The following is a 22377-nucleotide window of genomic DNA, read 5'->3' on the forward strand; positions in this document are numbered from 1 at the left end:
CAGCGTAGCGTGTGTGTGTGTGTGTGTGTTTGTGTTTATATTTATGTTTTCATCTGTGTCTTTCAGGTTTTGTGTGTCAGTGGTGTGAGGTGTTATGTATATATGTGTGCGTGAAAGTGTGTGTGCAAGTAACTGGATGTGTGTGTGTATGTGTATGTGTGTGTGTGTGTGTGTGTGTGTGTGTGTGGTCTGCCCGTTTCTAAGTGGTATTAAGTGTTTGTACATTGTGTCTCTTTCTCTGTGCCCATTAGTGTGTAGTGTTTGTAGTGCTTGAATTAATGTGTACGTGTGTGTGTGTGTGTGCGTGTGTGTGTGCGTGTGCTGCGTGTGCGGTGTGGTGGAGGGGGGTTTAAGGGTGGAGAACAGTGAGTTATTTTGTCTCGGGGCGAGCGGAAACCATTGTTTAAGCGTATCTCTTGTCTCTTAAGCGTTTACCGTTGTGGGGAATGTTGCGGTTGTGGAGCTGCAGAGCGAGAACGCAGTGTGACTCCATCAAGAGCATAAAACACAGAAAACAAAGCGAGAGAGAGGGAGGGAGGATGAGCGAGAGAGAGAGAGAGAGAGAGAGAGAGAGAGAGAGAGAGGAGAGAGATGAGAGGAGAGAGAGAGAGAGAGAGAGAGAGAGAGAGAGAGAGAGAGAGAAGAGAGAGAGAGAGAGAGAGAGAGAGAGAGAGAGAGAGAGGGAGAGGGAGCGGGAGCGGGGGAGGGCACGTTGCTAAAGATGACATAAAGAGAGCGAGACAGTGACGGTAACAAATTCAAGTGGCGGAAGGAGAGAAGCTGAAATGAGAGTCATGGGAAAGAAAAAGAAGAGATGATTCTTCCGTTCCCTGTGTTCTCCTTTTCTTTTTCTTTTTTTTTCTTTTCCTGCATTTTGTGCCTCCTCTCGACCTCTGGCTGTGTGTTTCCTCAGGCCAGCCCCGCCATTGGAATTTACAGTCCAATGGGCCTGCCTGCTAATAAAACACACATGTGGACTTGTAGAGGAATGGGGAGGGACAGGGCCCTGAGTGAGAACAGCTTCTCTCTGTATCCTCAAACATACATAAAACACACACGCACACAACACACACAGACACACACACAGACACACATGCCCCACACACACACGCACACACAGAGCATATTTGGACACATGCATGCACGTGCACACCCACACGTATGCACGCTCGCACATACTCGTGCCCACATTCCCGTCAACTCCCTGCACACTCCTGTTTGTCACAACTGCCAATATCACTATTACTACTGCTGATCACTGTTTGTACTCATACTGCATAAACACAAATATGTAATTCCTCCATGTCTCCTACAATCACAACTACTGCCACTAACACACACACACGCACACACGCTCAAACACACACATGCACATGTAAACATATTAAACGAGGAAGAGTCTCTTGCAAGCCGACACAAATGGCATTTCCTTGACTTTTACAGCTTCTGTTAGTGTGACTAAAAACCCTCCTGATATATGATATTGTTGCTATTGGTGGTGCTGCTTGTGAATCAGCGTGACATTTGGTGCGAAGCTTGCCCCTTTCAGGTATGTTAGAATACCACAACGTATTGGGAAAAAGAAAAAAGAAAAAACAAACACAACTACTAGAAAATATACACATCTTTTAACCTATACATTCTCTGCCATTTAGAGGCAGAGCGTTACCTTTGCAGTTTATTTATCTTTATGTTGCATATAAAGGCTACCATGTTACTACTATGTTCACCATTTGGAACAAAAGGACACCTTGTTTCAGAAAATGATCATTAACTTCTGTTTTCAGTGCAGTTGTCACTAGTCACATTTCCATCAGCTTTTATGATGCCATCCAAGCCCATCCTATGTGTGCATAGTACAGCATACGTGACTATCCGACACTGCTCACATGGGGTTAAGATGTGCAAACAGCTCATCATGTGATCAAACTCAATTTGCATTTCGTGCCCTTTTTTTGGGGGGGGGGTTTCCTCCCTATTTCTGCCCAATTCTATTCGGCCAATTACCCCACTCTTCCGAGCCGTCCTGGTCACTGCTCCACCCCCTCTGCTGATCCGGGGAGGACTGCAGACTACCACATGCCTCCTCCCATACATGTGGAGTCGCCAGCTGCTTCTTTTCACCTGACAGTGACGAGTTTCGCCAGGGGGACGTAGCGTGTGGGAGGATCACGCTATTCCCCCAGGTCCCCCCCAGCTCGGGGCTGCCTACCAGCTGGTAAGCAATATGGTGCCCGTGTAGGCAGTTGGCCAGACTCTCTCTTTACATGGCGCTGCCCCCACCCCGAACAGCGCCCCAACAGACCAGAGGAGGCGCTAGTGCAGCGACCAGGACACATAACCCACATCCTGCTTCCCCACCCCGTGACACGGCCAATTGTGTCTGCAGGGACACCCGACCAAGTTGGAGGTAACACAGGGATTTGAACCGGTGATCCCCATGTTGGTAAGCACGGAATAGACCGCTACGCCCACCCGGATGCCCCCGTTTCATTCCTTTTATGCAACAAACGCATTTCCTCTGCATTGTGTCTCTTTTTATCGAATGAAATGTTTATTCACCCCAGGCAAGTGTAAAAACCAAATTTGGGGGAATTTTATCCATATTTGCCATTCCCAATCCAGCCTCTTTTATTCGAAACTGCAAAATTTGGATAAAAAAAAACACCAGAATGGAAATGCGGTTAATGACATAAAAACACTGCGCTGGGATTGGTCGAAATCCTGTGCCTCAAATTTGTAAAATGGATCATTTGAGGATTAGCCTACAAATGTCCCACATGTGTGATTGATTTCTTGGGGGCGACCGTGAACACCAGCCAGAGCTAAGTGGCCTCAAGTCCAACTGGTTTCCTTTCAAATCAACGCTGTTTGTCTTTCTTCTGATCTGGTCCCAAATAAAAACAGGCATGAGGGACACGTGCTGCCCTGATTTTTCCATTTGCTAAATGTGGTATGTGAGCTCTGCCCTGTCCCGAGGTGTCCCCCTTATTCGCTTTTCTGTCTCGCTCTTTTGTTTTCACTTTCTCATTTAGTCCTCTCTCTCTCTCTCTCTCTCTCTCTCTCTCTCTCTCTCTCTCTCTCTCTCTCTCTCTCTCTCTCCTCTCTCTCTCTCTCTCTCTCTCTCTCTCTCTCTCTCTCTCTCTCTCTCTCCTCTCTCTCTCTCTCTCTCTCTCTTCTCTCTCTCTCTCTCTCTCTCTCTCTCTCTCTCTCTCTCTCTCTCTCTCTCTCTCTCTCTCTCTCTCTCTCTCCTCTCTCTCTCTCTCTCTCTCTCTCTCTCATCTCTCTCTCTCTCTCTCTCTCTCCGAGTGATGTGATTCATCGTCCAGCTGTCTACAAAAATATGTCCTTGTTCGGCAGATATGTGCAAGGATTATCCCCCGCATAGATAAGCTTGCAATTATGTGTTTTATATACTGGCCTTGAGAAGCGTGTGCACGTTTGCACGCACATGCACGCGCCCGTGTCATTTCCTGTGTATGCATGTGCACCCGTGTGTGCTGGACAGAACTCGTGTGTGCTGGACGGCTTCAAGAAGCATCACTGGTTCCAACTGGGGCCCTTCCATGTTTTGTGAGACCCCAGAGGGAAGAGCAGAGAGAGACGGGGAGATAATAAAATCCTGTCACCAAAAATCCCTCCAACTCAACTTCCCTTCCCGTTAATCTTAAGTCTGCGGAGAGCCTGAAGGGACTCGTGTCTATTTATTCCAGGTATGTAAGAAGACTGTCCTGTCCAGCAAAACCTACAATAAACTCGCACGTCACCAGCATTGCCCACCAATCAGCCACTCCAAAGAGGAGCACGGGTCAGAGTTACGGCGCTGTAAAAATAGATGTAACAATTTGCAGATGTGACAAGGAAGGGTTATATGTAAAAGAGAGAAAAGCCAGAGAGGAAAGGTAATTTTCTTTTCTTTTTCTTTTTTTAAAGAAATTGCTTTTGTCATGAGAACCCTCACGCAAAGCCTTTAAAGTAGCAAAGCAGGCTAATTTCATCACTACCGTTATGGGAAATTGACTTGATTCTGCACTGCCTTGACTTTTTTTTTATTCAGTTTGAAAGCTGATTTGTTACACCCGCCTTTTGTGAGTTTCAAGACCCCCTTGAGCTTGATGAAACAACGTGAACTGTTTAAGGGACAGGACACAGATCTTATTCTAAGGGACATGTAGATATATGCAGATATATGGTGTTCAGCAGATGTGACTGCATCTACATGCCGCTACGCCTTGGTTAGCTATAACTTTATGAGTGTTGCTGTTAAAACTGAAAAAGGGAAGACGTGTTTAAACAAAATAGTCGATATATTTATTTCAGCACTTGGATTTGATCTATCAACTGTTATGTAACCGAGAGGACACAAACAAGCCGACATGACGGGGAACAATAGGGCCGGGGTGGCTGTCTTATTGTTTTCCAAGGCGTTCCCCTTAACGAGGGTGCAGTCAGTGGGTGGGGGTGGGAGTAGGGGGGAGGTTATGCGGGTTAAAGGTCAAGTCAAAGAGTTGTGTGCGTAGCATCATCCTCTTGTTTCCAACAGCTGAACACAATGATACAATTGATTTTAGCAGTCGTCAACAGTATTCCCCTCCCATGTCAACTTAACATGAAGATTATCACTCAAAATGTTTGGTGGCAAAAACACAAAAGAGTTTAGGGTGATTTTAAATGGACAATGGCTAATTTGAATTCAATTCAAATTCAAGTTGAATTGAATCGAATTAATGTCTTTATTAAGATGGTGTAAAAAAATGATAGCACTTTCAACAGATGACTGATAAACTTCTCATCAGGTTTTGGTTCAAAACTGGATGCGGCGTGTCTTGCAGCAGAACTTAACCATTGTTTCCCAAAGCATCCCGCTTCATTGGTCCCCCAGGCGGTGGTGGGGGTTGGGATGGGTGCGGTCAAATTAATTTTCAGTCTGTACATTATTTGGATGAAGGCAGATGACGAGGAGGAGGAGGGACAGGGTGAAGAGGCCCTTTGGTTTAAAGCTGCAGTAGGCAACATGAACATTCCAATGTAAAGCCTTCCGCCTCTCTTTCTGCTGCCTCGTATCACTCCGCTAAGCCCCGCCCACCAAATGACGCACCAAACATGCACGCGCATTTTGCTAGGCAGGAAGCAGAACGTCAAGGTTCTCAACCGTTGTAACTAACTAGCAAACTCTTTTATTTTTTTTCAATTTTCCTCCCCAATTGTATCCGGCCAATTACCTTCCTCTTCTGAGCTGTCCCGGTCGCTGCTCCACCCCCTCTGCCGATCTGAAGAGGGCTACACTAATTAGCAAACTAATGTCTGTTCAACTCGGCTAGTTATGTACGTCGGACAAGTGCTACCGTTATCTGTCAAGAAGGAATAGGGCAACCTCTGCATCATTCTTCAGCTCCTTACACTCCCGCAGCTCTCGCCATCTCGAAAACACCTCTCCGATGTTGACCCTCGCCTGATCTCTTTTTATTTAGCACTTTCCTTGTCTCTTTCTTCTCCAAGTTCTACCTTCTTTTAGCTTGTTTTGTACTATACGCCGTTGTTGGCAAAGGCGGTATTAGACATTCAGCACAAATTGACAATTCTTCTGCGTGCACGCCGCTGCGCCGAACCAAGACACGGAGAACCCGGATGACCTTTGTTTGTACAGAGTCACTGTGATTGGTTAGTTACATGCTAGCTAACCCTTATTTGTTGTTTGATTCAGACCGGGTCCAGTATTTAAAAAAACTAAATACAAAACGGCCGGCGCTCACAGAGACACTTTTTCTTATAGAAAACCTTCAATTAAATATTAATAGTGACATGCAATGGTCAAAACTAGTTATTTCAACCAAAATGATTAAGAAATAATATTGCCTACTGCAGCTTTAAGCATTGTCCTTTTTTTGGTCTGTGAGCAGCCGTGTGTCCTGCCTAAAGACATTGAAACTCTCACCTGGATACTTGTAAATCATTTAGAGTATCTACTAAAATAGCTGTGACTTAAAGATGGAAAGGGAAGAGGTTGGAAGCGTGCGCGTGTGTGTGTGTGTGTGTGTGTGTGTGTGTGTGTGTGTGTGTGTGTGTGTGTGTGTGTGTGTGTGTGTTGTTCCACAGAAAAACACTTGTCACGAACAATAAGGCGCGGGTGGGAATGGTAGGAGAGGGGAGATGGGAAGTGGGTTATGGGAGGGGTAGTAGGTCATATATAGCCTTGTATAAGTTGTGTGTGTGTGTGTGTGTGTGTGTGTGTGTGTGTGTTGGGTGGGTGGGTATTGGGGGCGTTATTGTGGGTATAATGCTCACTGTCTTTGTGTTCTGATCCTTTGTGTATAATCTGTAATAATTAGGACAAACCTGTCAACAAGGTTACAGTATATAGGATATACATCAAGGAAATGTATTCTTGTCCTCTACCGTAGTCCCTTGGATCAAACTGGGTAGATCTGGTTATCCCTGCCATCTTAGCAGCCGAGAACCTAGTTTCCCATTCAAAAGCACCACAATGTGGGTTTTATAAGCACAATTTTCTCCTTTCAACCAGCTGACTGTCATTGTGGAGCAAATATCTAAATTCGGAGCACGGGACCCATCAGAGACAGACGTCCGGCCTGTTTCGGGTCCCCAGACTCGCAGGTTAAGACACCAGGTTTTAGAGGAGGGGATGGCTCGTGACCCAGACAGTCTGACTGTCAGCCCCCGGCCCCCAGCACTTTAACCCCGTCTGCCGGCTATCCTCCAGAGACTCGTAAGGAATCATTTGACAGCATGTAAAAAAGGAAGTGGGCATTAGGATGGGAAAAGTTAACTCCCGTATGTGTGAACGTTATCGAACTTTGTCCACAAAGTCTTTTTTTCTCTCTTTTGAACTGAGCTGAAACTATTAATAATGTAGGATCTACATGATTATGTATTCCTGTCCAGCAGGAGAAGTTGTCATGCCTAACACATGGACCTGTGGTTCAAGCGACACTACGCGAGGTTGGATTTACTTATTAAAATGTTAGTCGAGTGGTTTCACGCAAGTGAACTTTGTGAGATAACATTTTTGAATTAATCCAAAATTTTTTTTATTTTTTTTTGAGCGGATGGAAAGTGGATAGGGGGCCCGTGTGCCTCTTGATACGGGTATGGTTTTTGTCTTCTGGCGGTCCTCATTATGTAAATCCTGTATGTGCGTGTCTGGGCTGTATGTTTGTGGTTGTGTGGTGTGTACGTGTGGTTTATGTAAACCCGTAATGCTTCTCACAGCACTGTCAGCCCCGTCAATGTCGCAGGTCTGTTGCTTCTATGTCACACTGCCCTGTCAATGGCCGCTCGCCCACACCATGGCATAGACATACATTATTGATCAGTCATCATGGTGATGCAACTTGAGGAATCAACGCTCCAATGACCCGTGTTGGACACCAGATCTCTCCAGTATGTCCTCGTGGACTCACTCTCAGCTGTCAGTATGCTAATTACACAAAGTCCACACAGTGTCATCTTTTTTTTTTCTTTTTTGGATTTTTCCAACTTTTTCTCCCCCGTTGTACTTGGCCAATTACCCCACTCTTCCGGGCCGTCCCGGTTGCTGCTCCACCCCCTCTGCCGATCCAGGCAGGGCTGCAGACTACCACATGCCTCCTCCGATACATGTGAAGTCGCCAGCCACTTCTTTTCACCTGACAGTGAGGCATTTCACCAGGGGGATGTAGCACGTGGGAGGATCACGTTATTCTCCCCAGTTTCCCCTCCCCCCCGAACAGGCGTCCCGACCGACCAGAGGAGGTGCTAGTGCGGCAACCAGGACACATACCCACATCCGGCTTCTCACCCGCAGACACGGCCAATTGTAGGGACGCCCGACCAAGCCGGAGGTAACACGGGGGTTCCAACCGGCGATCCCTGTGTTGGTAGGCAACGGAATAGACCGCCACGCCACCCGGACGCCCACATCACACAGTGTCATCTAAATAAACCGAGCACCATCAAATTCCCGTTTCCATTTGAACTGTTTTGTCTCATGGTCCCCAAAACACATGAGGTGTTTTAGGGACCTTGTGTTTGGATGGCGGAGAAGGATGGAAAAACACTTTCAGTTTTATCAATAATGCAACTGTTGCTTCATAACATGACACAACGATGCAGCCATACTAAACACACGTTCACAATTCACAACATAATACCAGGGTGTCGCCCCTGGCGGCCTGTCCAGGGTGTCTCCCTGCCTGCCACCCAACAACTGCTGGGACAGGTGCCCGCATCCCTGCGACCCTGAGAGCAGGATAAGCGGTTTGGATAATGGATTAATGGACACCAGGGTGTCATCACAAGGGCACTAAAACAACACGATATGGAGGCAAATTAATGACCTATAGATTCAAAATTTAAAAGCCGCTGAATACTCAAGATCAAATGGAATTCATAGAATTGAATATTTCATTTTGAAAATCATGTATCTGAATTTATTGGTTTTGTATTAACCTGTTTGAAATTCAAAATGTAAAAAGTTTTGCAATTTCAAGGACTGAATTCAGTTTTCTTTTCAATGTTCATAAATACAAATCCAAAAATTAAAGTTTCAACTCTAAGTTTTTTTTCTTCCAAATTTTATCTATTTAAAATCTAAAAGTGGTTCTTGGTGTGATGTTAGAGTCTCGAGGAGGGTAGAATTTGAGCTGGATCTCTCGTTTCAGACTAGTCAGCATTTTATCATAATGGGGAAGGTCTACTCAGATGAATGGGGTATGTACTCAACATAGAAAACACATTTCGGTGTATTTTGATTGTTGGATGAACAGACTGCCCTCCAGCCTTTGTCCCTGTCCATAGACAAGCAATGCAATTAAATTATGGACAGAGACGTCCACGATAAAGGTGAATTATTTCACTAGGAACTAACTTTTGCACATGCCCATCAAATGCTTACCATACAATGAATGTACATACAGTTTATCTGTCTTTCTGTCACGATAGATAGATAGATAGATAGATAGATAGATAGATAGATAGATAGATAGATAGATAGATAGATAGATAGATAGATAGATAGATAGATAGATAGATAGATAGATAGATAGATAGATAGATAGATAGATAGATAGAATGAAAAATAGAGATATTTTGAAATTGAATCACCTTTAATCTATCTAACACACACACACACACTATATATATATATATATATATGTATATACATATTCATATCGATGTAGCAAAGTATTGATGGGGATGATAACGACAGGTGTTTCCTGTGTGTAAATCATGTTATACGACTGCCAGCATGTAACACGTATGGCTATAACACTCCTATAAGTTCAAAACAGGGCCTTGGGTTCGACTTAAGAGTGTTAAAACCCAACTGGACAAACCTCTGTCTCAGATGGTGGAATGCTCAAATAAACTGGCGTAGCCACAGGTGCAGATGTGGTAAAACAAGCAGCGGAGGTACCGCCATGGCAGGAGAGGAGCTGTGAGGTATTTGACACTTACAGACTAGGACTGGCAGGCTGTTGCCTGAGGGATGCATGAAGAGTCACCCAGAGTTCAGACAGAGGTGGTCTCTGTCTTTCTGTCTGTCTCTCTTAGGGTCTTTCACCCCCCCCCTTTTCTCCCCAATTGTATCCGGCCAATAACTCCACTATTCTCAGCCGTCCAAGTCGCTGCTCCAACCCCCCTGCCAATGCGGGGGGGGGGGGGGCTGCAGACTACCACGTGTCTCCTCTGATACACGTGGAGTCGCCAGCCGCTTCTTTTCACCTGATAGTGAGGAGTTTCGCTAGCGAGACATAATGGGAGGCTCACACTCATCCCCCCAGTTCCCCCTCCCCTCTGAACAAGCGCCCTAACTGACCAGAGGAGGCACTAGTGCAGCGACCAGGACACATACCCACATCTGGCTTCCCACCCGCAGACACGGCCAATTGTGTCTGCAGGGATGGCCAACCAAGCCAGAGGTAACACAGGGATTTGAACTAGCGATCCCCGTGTTGGAAGGCAATGGAATAGACCGCTACACTACCCGGATGCCCATCTGTCTCTCTGACACACGGTCGATGTGGAGGTGGGTCGGTGTCTCTAACAGGCCTTCTGTGTCAATATCCCAGTGGAGTCAGTCAGTCGGTCAGTCATACAGTAAGTCAGCCTGTCAACCAGTCAGGTTGTCAGTCAGTAAGTGAGCATTTCAGTCAGGGTCAGTCAGTCAGTCAGTCAGCCAGCCTGTCAGTCATTCAGCATGTCCGTCAGTCAGCCTGTCAGTCAGCCTGTTAGTCAGTCAGTGAGCCTGTCAGTCAGTCAGCCTGTCAGTCAGAGAATCAGTCAGTCAGTCAGCCTGTCCGTCAGTCAGTCAGTCAGTCAGTCATTCAGTCAGTCAGCCAGTCAGTCAGTCAGCCTGTTAGTCAGTCAGTGAGCCTGTCAGTCAGTCAGTCAGTCAGTCAGCCTGTCAGTCAGAGAATCAGTCAGTCAGTCAGTGAGCCTGTCAGTCAGTCAGTCAGTCAGTCAGCCTGTTAGTCAGTCAGTCAGTCAGAGAATCAATCAGTCAGTCAGTAAGCCTGTCAATTTATTTCTCTGGCTGGTTGGCTAGCTGTCTGCCTGTCTTTTGTTCGCTATGTGCCTGGCACAACTGTCCCTTCTATTCCTGTTTGCACAAGCTGTGCCAGTTAACAGTAATACATCATTTCAGAATGAAGGCCGAACATCTTTTGTATATTTGGCTATTGTGTAAAACAACCTAGTTCAAGCACTGTACTCATTTTCAATCCATTGTTTCTCAATCTACAGATTTGAAATGAATCTACATTGACAACTTTGCGTGGCTGACTCATCCTGGAGCCACTCATATCAATGGAAACAAGAGAAAACTCTATATGCAGTCACAGCTCTTGGAGGAGCTTGAGAAAAGACCCTGGACTAAACTGTGCACATAAAGGGCCTTACCCTGAATGGAGCCGTTCATGCGATGAAATAATGACACCTCATCCATTCATTTATTCATTCTCTATACATGCTTCGGCCAATTTAGGGTGGCAGGAGGGCTAGAGCCTATCTGGGCAGGCACTGGGCGCAAGGTGGGCAGATAGCCTGCACACACACACACACACACACACACACATCCTCAGTCACATTTATACCAATAGGAAATTACATAATCTCTGTGCCGTATGATTGTGGGAGGAAACCGGAGTACTTAAAGGAAACCAATCTGGAGTTAGAAGTGTAAGGTACCACTCTGCCACATTGCTCCCCCCCACCCCCCTATTTTCACAAAATGGATGGCCTGGGAATAAAATAAAACTGAACATCATAACATTATGGGTAGTTATTACAATTCTGAATCCCTTTGCATACAAAACGAGTTGTATTTTCAGGATGAAATCCTCTGTGTTTTCGAAGCACCGAGTAATTTCAAGGGAGTAAAAATTCTAAACTGATACTAAATAGAAAGACATTTTTAACGAGATCCTTTGTGTTCTAGATACTTCATGACAAACTTCAGTTAATGTCTTTTTATTCTCACAGAGTGCACAAGTAGCTTTTTTTTATATGAAAACCTTTAAACATGTGTTTTACTCCATCGAAACAGTTAAGTCAGTGCAGGACAGGAATAAATGTCAACACACCCAGTATGGCTCCAGAAACAGTTCGAAGCAGTAAGACACAAGTAGACTCCATAGTGTGATGTTGACATTACGCCGATCCTAGTCGCAATTATCTGTCTTTTATAATGGCAGCGAATGGGCACAGCGTGAGTATCAAAAGAGGGCGGAGGTGAAGTTAAATGATCTTACTGGTGCAAGAACAGGAAGCAAGACGTGCACGCTCTTGCACATGCACACACAAACACATGCACCCATGCACATTTGCAGAATGCACTCACACATACACACATGCACGCACGCATGCAGGCACGCCCTCGCACGCACTTGTGCAAAGATTAGATATTAATCTGCACATACCCACTAATTACTTATTTCTTCTTGGCAAGGGCTCATAAGGCTAGAGCCATAGTGTGTGTTTGTGTCTGTGTGTATGTGAGTGAGAGAGACAGAGAGAGAGAGAGAGAGAGAGAGAGAGAGAGAGAGAGAGAGAGAGAGAGAGAGAGAGAGAGAGAGAGAGAGAGAGAGAGAGAGAGAGAGCGAGTGAGCGATGGAAAGAAAGTGTCCTCTTTTTGCAGTTGTCCCCATTCTTCTTTACAGCAATGAGCTGATTGATTGCCCTTATATCTCCCCATGGTGCTCCTATTGATTTACTGATCTGTAGATACACATGTGACCTGATGGCCTCATCTGGTACAAGCAAACCCTGTTGCCTACGGGATAGCACAAGACATCATATTCCATATGGTGGATGCTTTTATCCAAAGCATTGTTCGGTGCACAAAAGCAGAGTGCATGTGTATTTCTCCACCACCCCCCACCCCCACCCCCCACGTTGTTGAAACCGTCTGCCAGATAGTGCTACTGAATACGAATTTCAAAATGTTACATATTCACTTTTGTAAAAGAAAAAAAACTGAAATTCTTCATTGAATATCTCAAAAATGGGGTCTAGTTTGTAAAAGAGTACAAACTTGGTCAGTCAATGAGTTGCCAACTTTCCTTTGAATATCTTAATGATCAGAATTTGTCAGTGTGGAATAAAAAAGGCTGTGCAAGTCTGCAGCATCACGGGTCGTTCTGAATTGGCCTATATAACTGGTGAGAGAACAAGAAACAACAGCACAACGGGTTTCTTTTCTCTTGACTTGCCATTAATGGCTCAATGTACAGTACATCTCTGTATTAATTATACAGCACACTTAATTCTGCTGTATGCACAGATTATAAGACAAAAGGCCCTGGTAGTAATCCCCACATACAGCTGAACCGGAAGCATCACCCTGATTATTGTATAGGAGGCGTGGGTGTGTGTGTGTGTGTGTGTGTGTGTGTCTGTGTGTGCGTGTGAATGAGCAAGCAGTACTATCTAATATGGTTACCACACACACACACACACACACACACACACACACACACACACACACACACACACACACACACACACACACACACACGATTTGGGTCGTTTGTTGCTCTTTTAGGTACTGTGTGATTCTTGTGTTTATTTCAAATAGGAAAACACAACAACTTTGTTTGACCTGATATGACGGATGTGTGGCAAGCTTTGGCTTGAGTTCATTTCCATTTACATGATGACTGTAGAACAGCCTCGTTGGTCTCGGGCATCGTATTTACACTGAGCCTCCCGCTGCAGGGGGCAGATCCACCAGTGCCTCTTTAATGAGCACCGCCATAGGCACAGAAGCATTAACGGAAACGGCCAGTACATTAACACACACACACACAAACACACACACACACACACAAACACACACGCATGCACAGCATGTTTTCAAAAATACAACAGCCATACACAAAGAGAACACAAGCACATACACAAACAAATTTGGGCTTATTAACCGTATTAACGTGCACTTGCCCTCTCTCTCGCTCTCTCACCCTCTCTCTCTCTCTCGCCCCCTCGCTCTCTCTCTCGCCCTATCTCTCTCTCTCGCTCTCTCTCACACACACACACTAATGTTCACTCAAGCAAATGAGGTTAATCAAGCTCTGGTGATGCGGCCATCCCCCTCAGTCTTTTCAGATACAGTGTTGCTGACACACTAACGGCTGTTTTTCCACTGACCCCTGTGGTGGTGGCACTTTTTTTTAACACCCATTTTCCTTGTTTACAAGTACCTTTACCCTTTATGTTTCATGGTCGGGTCATTTAGATGACTTATATCCAGCCACTCACTGCCCTGTACAGGACCATCACGAGTCCCCCACACACCCTATGTGATTTTTGGCTGTCTTAGGGACTCTCTGGACCACTTTGTCCCAGTCATAGACAAAACTGCTTATCGCGAACGATGGTTTGCTGTCTTGGGTCTTTCCGTGTGACGGGTTTAAGGACAGCTGGCACCAATGAAGATCTAGCAGTGTCAGAAAATTTGGGCTGTGATTGAAAATTATGCCTATGTCAATATCCTGACGAGGAACCAATAGGAGCATAGCTGAAAACGACGACATCCTCACGCACCAGTTGTGAACAGAACGTAAACATTTCGAGGGCATCCGAATCCTCTTTTCTTTTTTTCTTTTTTTTTTCGGTTTTCCAGATAAAAAACATGCCGTCATTCTTTGTCATCATAGTGGTCTGGTGGGTTTAGGTCGCAGCCTCGTCGTTCCACCAAATTCACAATGCGACAATAGTCTCGCTTCAGCCTGCACAGTCCGACAGGGGAGATGGCTGTATCAAGAGTTTACCTTTTTTTCCCACCATACAATGTGACATAAGATGGAGGTGAGGGGTAATAGATACAAAAGCACCTTGCAGCCATGATGCATGGTACAAAAAAGGGCCATAAGGGTGGTAGTATACCATGTAGGATTTCATGAACACACTAATATGCTGTTTTTACAGACATGCCTTGAAATTCATGCATCTGGTGGAATAGACTGCACAAATAATGTACAAAGCAAGACATAATTTACCTCCTGGCAATATTCAAAAAACGTTCCTAGATGGGGGTATGTGTGTGTGTGTGTGGGGGGGGGGGGTTCAATCTGTGGGGGGATTTTGAGGAGTGGTCTTGGATGTAGAACTCAAGCGGAGTAAAATATCAAGCAGTTTAAGAGGATGTACAAAGAAATAATTGTTGAGCGGCACAGGGATGAGAGGGGCCTTGTTGGTCCCAAGAAGGTGATGCTCACTGGTGATGAGGATGCCGCTATAGTTTCCAGTTTTCTTTCTGTAAGTGTTGGGACATGTCTGCTGGAGACCTGCACGCTGATTACGCATGTATAATGAGGACGAACACCAAGGTAATTATTCAGGTTGTGGATGATGGACTCTGGGTCATGATAAACATCATGTGCATTGATTAAGTAGAGAAAAGGGGTGGGACCTTTACTTCTTCTCACTCCTTATTCGGACAGGTAATATTTATTTTGCTGTTAACTGAGAGGTGGCATATTGGCGCCTCTCAGTGGTTAGTGTTGTCGCTTCAAAGCAAGAAGGTCCTGGGTTCAAACCCTGGGGTTGTCCAACCTTGGGGGTCATCCTGGGTCGTCCTCTGTGTGGAATTTGCATGTTCTCCCCGTGTCTGTGTGGGTTTCCTCCAGATGCTCCGCTTTCCTCCCACAGTCCAAAGACATGTAGGTCAGGTGAATCGCCCGTACTAAATTGTCCCTCGGTGTGAATGTGTGTGTGTGTGGGTCGGCCCTGTGATGGCCTGGCAGCCTGTCCCAGGTGTCTCCCCGCCTGCCGCCCAATGACTGCTGGGCTAGGCTCCAGCATCCCCGTGACCCTGATCAGGATAAGTGGTTTGGATAATGGATGGATGGATGGTTACTGAGATTTTTTTGTATTTGTTGTACATTTTTACTGTTCATTTTTTAGTCTGTTGTGCAGATTAAAGCAGCGAACGTCCAGTTATTTGGCGGTCTAAGGTGGTTGAAGATGGTCTAAAACTTTTATAGACACCTGTATCCCCACCCAGCATACTTGCTGGCTGATCGCAGTGCACATCACTTCAGAACCAGTGTCGCACCCCTGACCGGCCCCCCCATAGAGGGCTGTCAGATGGACTGTGCACGGGAGTCCGCTGTTGGGCTCCACTGTGATTCACCAGGGTGGGAATGACTACTGCCGGGGTTTCCTGCAGGCCACGGTCAGGTATTAAGAGGTGATCTGCAGTAAACAAAGGCCGAAAAGGTGCGAGGGATAAACTGTGTGGGATTGCAGAGGATTGCAAACACGCAAAGAGCAACGCACAATGCAGCGGAGATGTCCAAGGAGGGAGAATGAGCTCAGTCCCAGGATGATTTGATGCTGCGTCAGTATAGAGCGCACAGAGCACAGGGATGCGTAGTTATACATTATTTGCTCGACGTTGCGTACATGAAATGATGGCCCTTTAGGTTGGGTTGTGCCCCTTTATTTACGGCTTTTTGCTCTCATGCGATTCACATACTAGCGTTTGCTGATTCTGTAAAAGTGAATAAGGCAACTTGTGCGCTTTTTCCGATCCATTCAGGTAAAGCCGGAGGTACTGAGGCAGTATAAATCAGCATATGTTTTCGTGTTTTCTACTCCCTCGGCCTAAGTCAACAGTGATCGGGCCAGCGAGTCCATGAATAGTGTCTTTATCCCAGTCAAAGACCTATTACATACTATCTCCTTGGTGGTCTAGTTTCTAAAGTGTAGAGCACTGTGAGGTTGCTGACCAAAAGCCTTGCCTTTTTATTTAAAGGACAAGATTAGCTATTCATAAAAACGGAAAACTGTCTCCAAGACTACATTTTGAGGAAGACCGTTAACAACATTAGGGAGCTCTCATTGTATTACCCGACGCATGAATGCATTTTTAAAAGATGCAGACCCCCGATTCGGATGCTTCTTAGCAGCAATCACTTTAACTCCTCGAGGTGTCATAGTTTCAGGGTACGCTAAGCGGAGTATAATTAGACATGATGTATGGTTAAATGTCAGACAGAGAGCTGGTTGGCCGGAAATGCACATCCATCAAACCAGCAGCCAACCCATTTAGCCCCTGACACAACACTTTAAGGAGTGCTTAATCCAATTGGTCGACTTTAAAGGATGGTCCAAAACGAAATTAGCAAACGAAAGCGATTAAGTGTCCCTTCTTTGTGTTTTTGCATTTTGACAGTTGAAGGGCACTCCCAGTAAAAGCCAAAATGTGTAGTTTCCAAGTGGCCGCTACTCTCACAATAAAGGGCATTAAAGTAGAATTTTGTAACGTAAAGGAATTTTTTTTCCCAAATTTTTGAAAACTTTTAGTCGCCTCCCAAACATTTCAGGACAGTTTAATGTGTCACACATGACCTTGTGAACGCTCTTGTTTTGGTTCTGTTGAATGGAGGTCATTCAGTGTTTTGTGTCCTTGGGCTAAAAGCTGGCCAAATGAATGCGCCTGGCGAGTTAGAAAAAGAGCCAAAGACTGTCTCTAGGGTCTGTTAGCTGATTACTAGACATACCCCGAGTGCCTATAGCTGATATAAGACACACACACACACACACACACACACACACACACACACACACACACACACACACACACACACACACACACACACACACACACACACACACACACACACACACACACACTGAGACCGCACGTTGTGCAATCAGTGACCAGGTTATGACTGATGAGGTCAGAAGTTTTTCTGTGACTATTGATTTCACTCTGGTCTCATATGGAAAGTATTGGCTGCTAAGTTCGATGCAAAATCCAGATTCCTGATGATGGAGGTGAGCTCCATTTAATGGCCCACAGGTCTGATCTCTCTCCAGCTCCTGAGGTGTCGCCACCGCTCCCTCTGGGACTACTAACCTTTGACCCCCCTTGGTAGCCTAGAGGTCATGTGAGTGGTGACCTTAGCATTTACAAGGGCACATTCCCACTGAGTGGGTTGAAGGGCTGGACCCCCAAGGCCACAATCATGTGAACGCATACACAAACACACACATGCGCACACACACACATAAACATGCAGGCATGCTCACAGACGTCTTCCACAGAGGCCTCGTCTCCGCCGCTGAGTCAGCAAAAAGACAACTCTCAGCTGCTTCATTTTGATAATCAAGGTTGGACTTTGAAGCTCTTACTTAGAATAATATTTAATTTCCCCAGAGTCACCAAGTCTAGCGCAGCTTTATTAATTACTGCAATGAGTAACGAGTGATTTATGGTCAAAGTCTTTGGTGTCAGAGTTTAGAGTGGTGAAAATAGGTATCATTAGTCTGAGAGACTCTAAGTAGTGGCCATATACACATAATGAAACCTTTCATTAGGAAGAGGGCGAGGTTAGTCAGAGTGTGTGTGTGTGTGTGTGTGTGTGTGTGTGTGTGTGTGTGTGTGTGTGTGTGTGTGTGTGTGTGAGTATGTGTGTGTATCGGTGTGATGTAGTATGTGCGAGTTAGAAACACACACCTGTTTGTGTGCTTTTTGAATACATGAGTGATTATCTTTAAGCATCTCTCTCTCTCTCTCTCTCTCTCTCTCTCTCTCTCTCTCTCTCTCTCTCTCTCTCTCTCTCTCTCTGTGAGTGTCTCACATCCAGGCTGCATTATTTGGCAACGAGCAACAAGAGCTATCAACTCAAATCTGTTTTTAACTCTGTTACGACCCCGCATGCCTCGCTCACCTACACTCTGTCTTTGTCATACCCTCTCGCTCTTTCTCTTCCTCCTTTCCTCTTTCGCTCGCTCTCATTTCAGTCTCTCCCTCCCGCCCTAGTCTCCTCACCTCTCCTCCCTGACCCGACCACCCTCACCAACCAAACTCCCAAATGAGTCATGTGCAGGGAGCAAAAAAAAACCAAAAAAAAAAACAACAGTCTCTTTTAGCAAGGTTCTTCTCACTGCCCCTCTCTCTCTCTCTCGCTCTCTCCTTCACTTCACCCTGTGTCTCGCCCTGCTTTACTCCCCTTTTCCCGAGTTCCTTTTCTGCACAGCGTTAAGATGAGCTTTGTTTCACAGCGAGCTGTTGAGTCACCATGATCCTGGTGCTCAGATGTTTCTGAATCATGATGGTTTTTCCAAAGGGTCAGCGTTCTTTCTCACTAATGGCAACATTCATTCATAGACACTAACAAGTTCCCTTACCTTGCTTTAAAAATGGAAGGGAAATTAATAGCAAGGAGTGAACGTGTTACTTCATTCACCATCACCGTCATTCCCCCTCAGATGCATGCATTTGCTCAGACCTGTCATAGCTGATATGCACCGAGACAGCATTCATGTGTTTTGCGGTGCAGCGGCCTCATCCACACGGACTTACTAATATGTCATACATGCAAAGTAGGTTGACGGCTTTCCCAGGCTTTGAAAATAAGCGGGAACTGCTTTATACTGCAGAGTGATGCAACGGGCATAGAAGTGGTCTCCTCGGCTGATCTGGATTCTTGTGGTCTGTTCGTTTTGGAATGTGTGCCCGTGGTGCTTTAGGCCCTGAGTGCTCCCATGTGTTTCTTTGGATTGTGGTTATTGTCAGTATAAACAGCTTACTCCATCTGGATCTGAGTAAACATGGATTACTTCCTGGTGCAGATAACACCACTTTTTCAGCCACTCATAAACAATGAAGATAAGCTGGAATTGATATTACACACATTTGCACATGATTTAGACAGCAGGCAGCTTGTTGGTTATGTTTGCGTTTCATATGATCATACGTTTTTTGAGGGTCTTGCAGAAAATCTCTTTTCAAAAATAAGTCAACTTTCTGGCAAATGGTGTTAGTTTATCTTGGTGATGCTTCACCCGATGCACATAATTTTTTTGACAGTATCATGCACGTGTAACAGTTAGCCTCATTCTGTGGATGACAAATATACTCTCCACATCTCAATAGAAACGTGTTAACTGTTAGTTACAATGAAACGCAAGTAACTTAAATACTGTTCTGGATATCGTTCAAGGTAATTCAGAAAGCAAATCCTGGCAGAGCCTGTATTTGATTACAACTGCAAAAGCAAGAAATTCAACCCAACACAATTTACAAAAGAGGAATTTTGCATTAGGCTACAGTCACACATGCATGAATGCAGGCGAATGACCATCGCCTGCCAAGGTGAAATTCGTATCTTGTCGTGGCGAATGTGGTCAACGCAGGATGTGACGCACACGGAAATCAGTTTGCTGGTTTGTAGTCTTGTTTGAGCGGTTGCAGTTGTCATACATGAGCGGTTGTTGGTTTTGCGATGGGAAAATGTACACTGAAGTCCAGAGAAAGATAAATAAATGTTTTCACTTGTACATGTTATTATAGTTTTGCGTACAAATACGGAGGAAGAACATTGGTGTACAAGTTATATTTGTTAGCTAGCTTAGCCAAATTAAGCTAGCTAACAAATACTGTGAAATATCAGTTGATGTTATTAATAAATTTCCAATTTATTTACATTCAACGCCTGTCTCCCGACTCACTGCCAGCATCTCTCTTGTAGGGCAGTTTGTAGTTTTTGGTTTTTTTTTCTCCCCAATTGTACTTGGCCAATTACCCCACTCTTACCCACATCCGGCTTCCCACCCGCAGACACAGCCAATTGTGTCTATAGGGTCGCCCGACCAAGCCGAAGGTAACACTGGGATTCAACCCGGTAATCCCCGTGTTGGTAGGCAACGGAATAGACTGCTACACCACCCGGGTGCCATGCAGTTTGTAGTTTTCATGGGCAATGTCGTACAATACCGGCTGGTTAGAGACAGCAACAATCAAAGTCTCTTTCGTCCTGGCTCACTAAGAAAACTACAGCCAATCACAGCCAAGTGGGGTCAACCACACACACTTCTTTGCTATTGGTTGAGGCTGTGAATTCACCCAAGTTCACAAAAGTTGACCCCCATGTGAAACGCAGATTTCTTTTGCCAATAGAAGTGAATGTTTTACTCAACCCTTCGCTCACATAGAATGGAAGTGAATGGGAGGCGAATATTCACCAATGTTAATTTTGTGTATGTGTGACTGTAGCTTTAGTCTTTATCCAGAGTGGTCTGAGTTCTGTGCCTTGCTGAAGAACTAAAGTGGATGAATTCAAACCATACACACTGTTGTCCTGTAAGATTTGAAATTGTCCTATTTTCTGTCACAATAAGGTGGCCTTAACCTTTAGGGTCATCCTGCAGCTTTCTTATCAGGTAAAATGATCTGGCCTACTGTATTGGAACAGGGTAAACTGTGTCATCATTAAAAGATTTCAGTCTACAGAACTTTTAGAAAAAACAGCTTACTGTGTGTTATTGCTTGCTATTTTAGGTCCATGGATGTGTCCCATCAGGACAACAAGGGGTTTAATGTTTGTCAATTAATGTTCTCATATGCCTGTGTTTCTTTCAGCAGATGCTGCACAAGCGAGAAGACTATGTACCAAAACAAGTCCACCCACCTTTGAGCATGTCTGAAGGACAACAGTCTAAAAGGTTTTGCTGGTATACAACAAAGAGAGACTGCTGGACTTGCATTAGAAATGGATGGTTTACCCTGGCACCCACGGTGCCTGATTTGTGTTATTTTGACTAATCGTTTGGTGTCAAACGACTCCATAAATCTACACAAACAAGATCCAGAGCACAATGACGATTGTCTCTACTTGTTGCCAACCGTTGTCTCACATGTGAAATCACTAATTGTTTGTAACCAGTTTCAATTTGATGCCAGCAACCACTTCATCGCAGGAAGGACCTAATACATTTTTTAAATTGGAGATATTTCCCTGTAGAGTCTAACTCCTCATTTGGTGGCTATGTAGTTACTGCAAGATACTTTGCCAACGAATGAAAGGGCTCTCTGCAAACTGCTTTACGGTAATGCATATTCATGCAGTGTACCAATGTAAGCAATGCCTCTGAATCCAACTTGTGCTACTCAGTCTCAGGTGGATGAAAATGCAATGACCCAAAGAGGAACCGCGCCAACAAGGCTACACAAAAACACGCACACATACACACACATGCATGCACGCATACACACATGCACGCGCACACACATGACAGACAGCCTTGCAAGGCAGCAGCCACAGTACATAAGGTCTGACTCAATGCAAACAGCTGCAGTTCATCATTAACACTGTCTCTCCGTGTGTGTGTGTGTGTGTGTGTGTGTGTGTGTGTGTGTGTGTGTGTGTGTGTGTGTGTGTCTGTCTGTGGCATTCTGGGTAGAAAGGTCTCTGACTTTATGTAATCTGTGTTGATCCCCTAGGCCTGTCATCTGGGTTTGGTAAATTAATCATTAGATCATCCCAATCACCCTGTTACACTGAACCATCACAGGTCCTTATTCTGCCCAAGCTGTGTTTTAAACACAGGTCTTGTATTACCAGCTTCATCCAATAGCAAACGAAAGAGCCTTGCTCCACGATGAGAAATCCAGTGTTAGAGTTCCTAGCTGACAAAATCAAAAAAAACATCTGTATCAACTGCATACAAGACATGCCTGTCAACTGAGAAGGGAATGGGTTTATTTTTTTCCATTTTAAAATGGAAATTGTGTGCATAAACTACAAATATTAACCTCGTGTGTAAAGGTGGTCTGTCTTTTCGCTGATATATTTACTTAGTACTTCAAGTTCTTGCCTCAGGCCACTCTGGGGAAATGTGAATATTTGCACCGTAAAATCTTGCCGTTTTAACAAGTCATTTAATCTTGTACTGAGCCTTGAAATATACTTTTTCTTAAAAAGCACACTTTTTACTAGAACTTTCTTGAATAAAATACAACACACACACACACACACACACACACACACACACACACACACACACACACACACGCACGCATGCACACACACACAGAGGGACATTGAGTCATAGCTAGCAGAAACACAGCAAGGAACCATAGCATTC

This window comes from Lampris incognitus, chromosome 3 (genome assembly GCF_029633865.1).
Source record: "Lampris incognitus isolate fLamInc1 chromosome 3, fLamInc1.hap2, whole genome shotgun sequence".
Taxonomy (NCBI): Eukaryota; Metazoa; Chordata; class Actinopteri; order Lampriformes; family Lampridae; genus Lampris; species Lampris incognitus.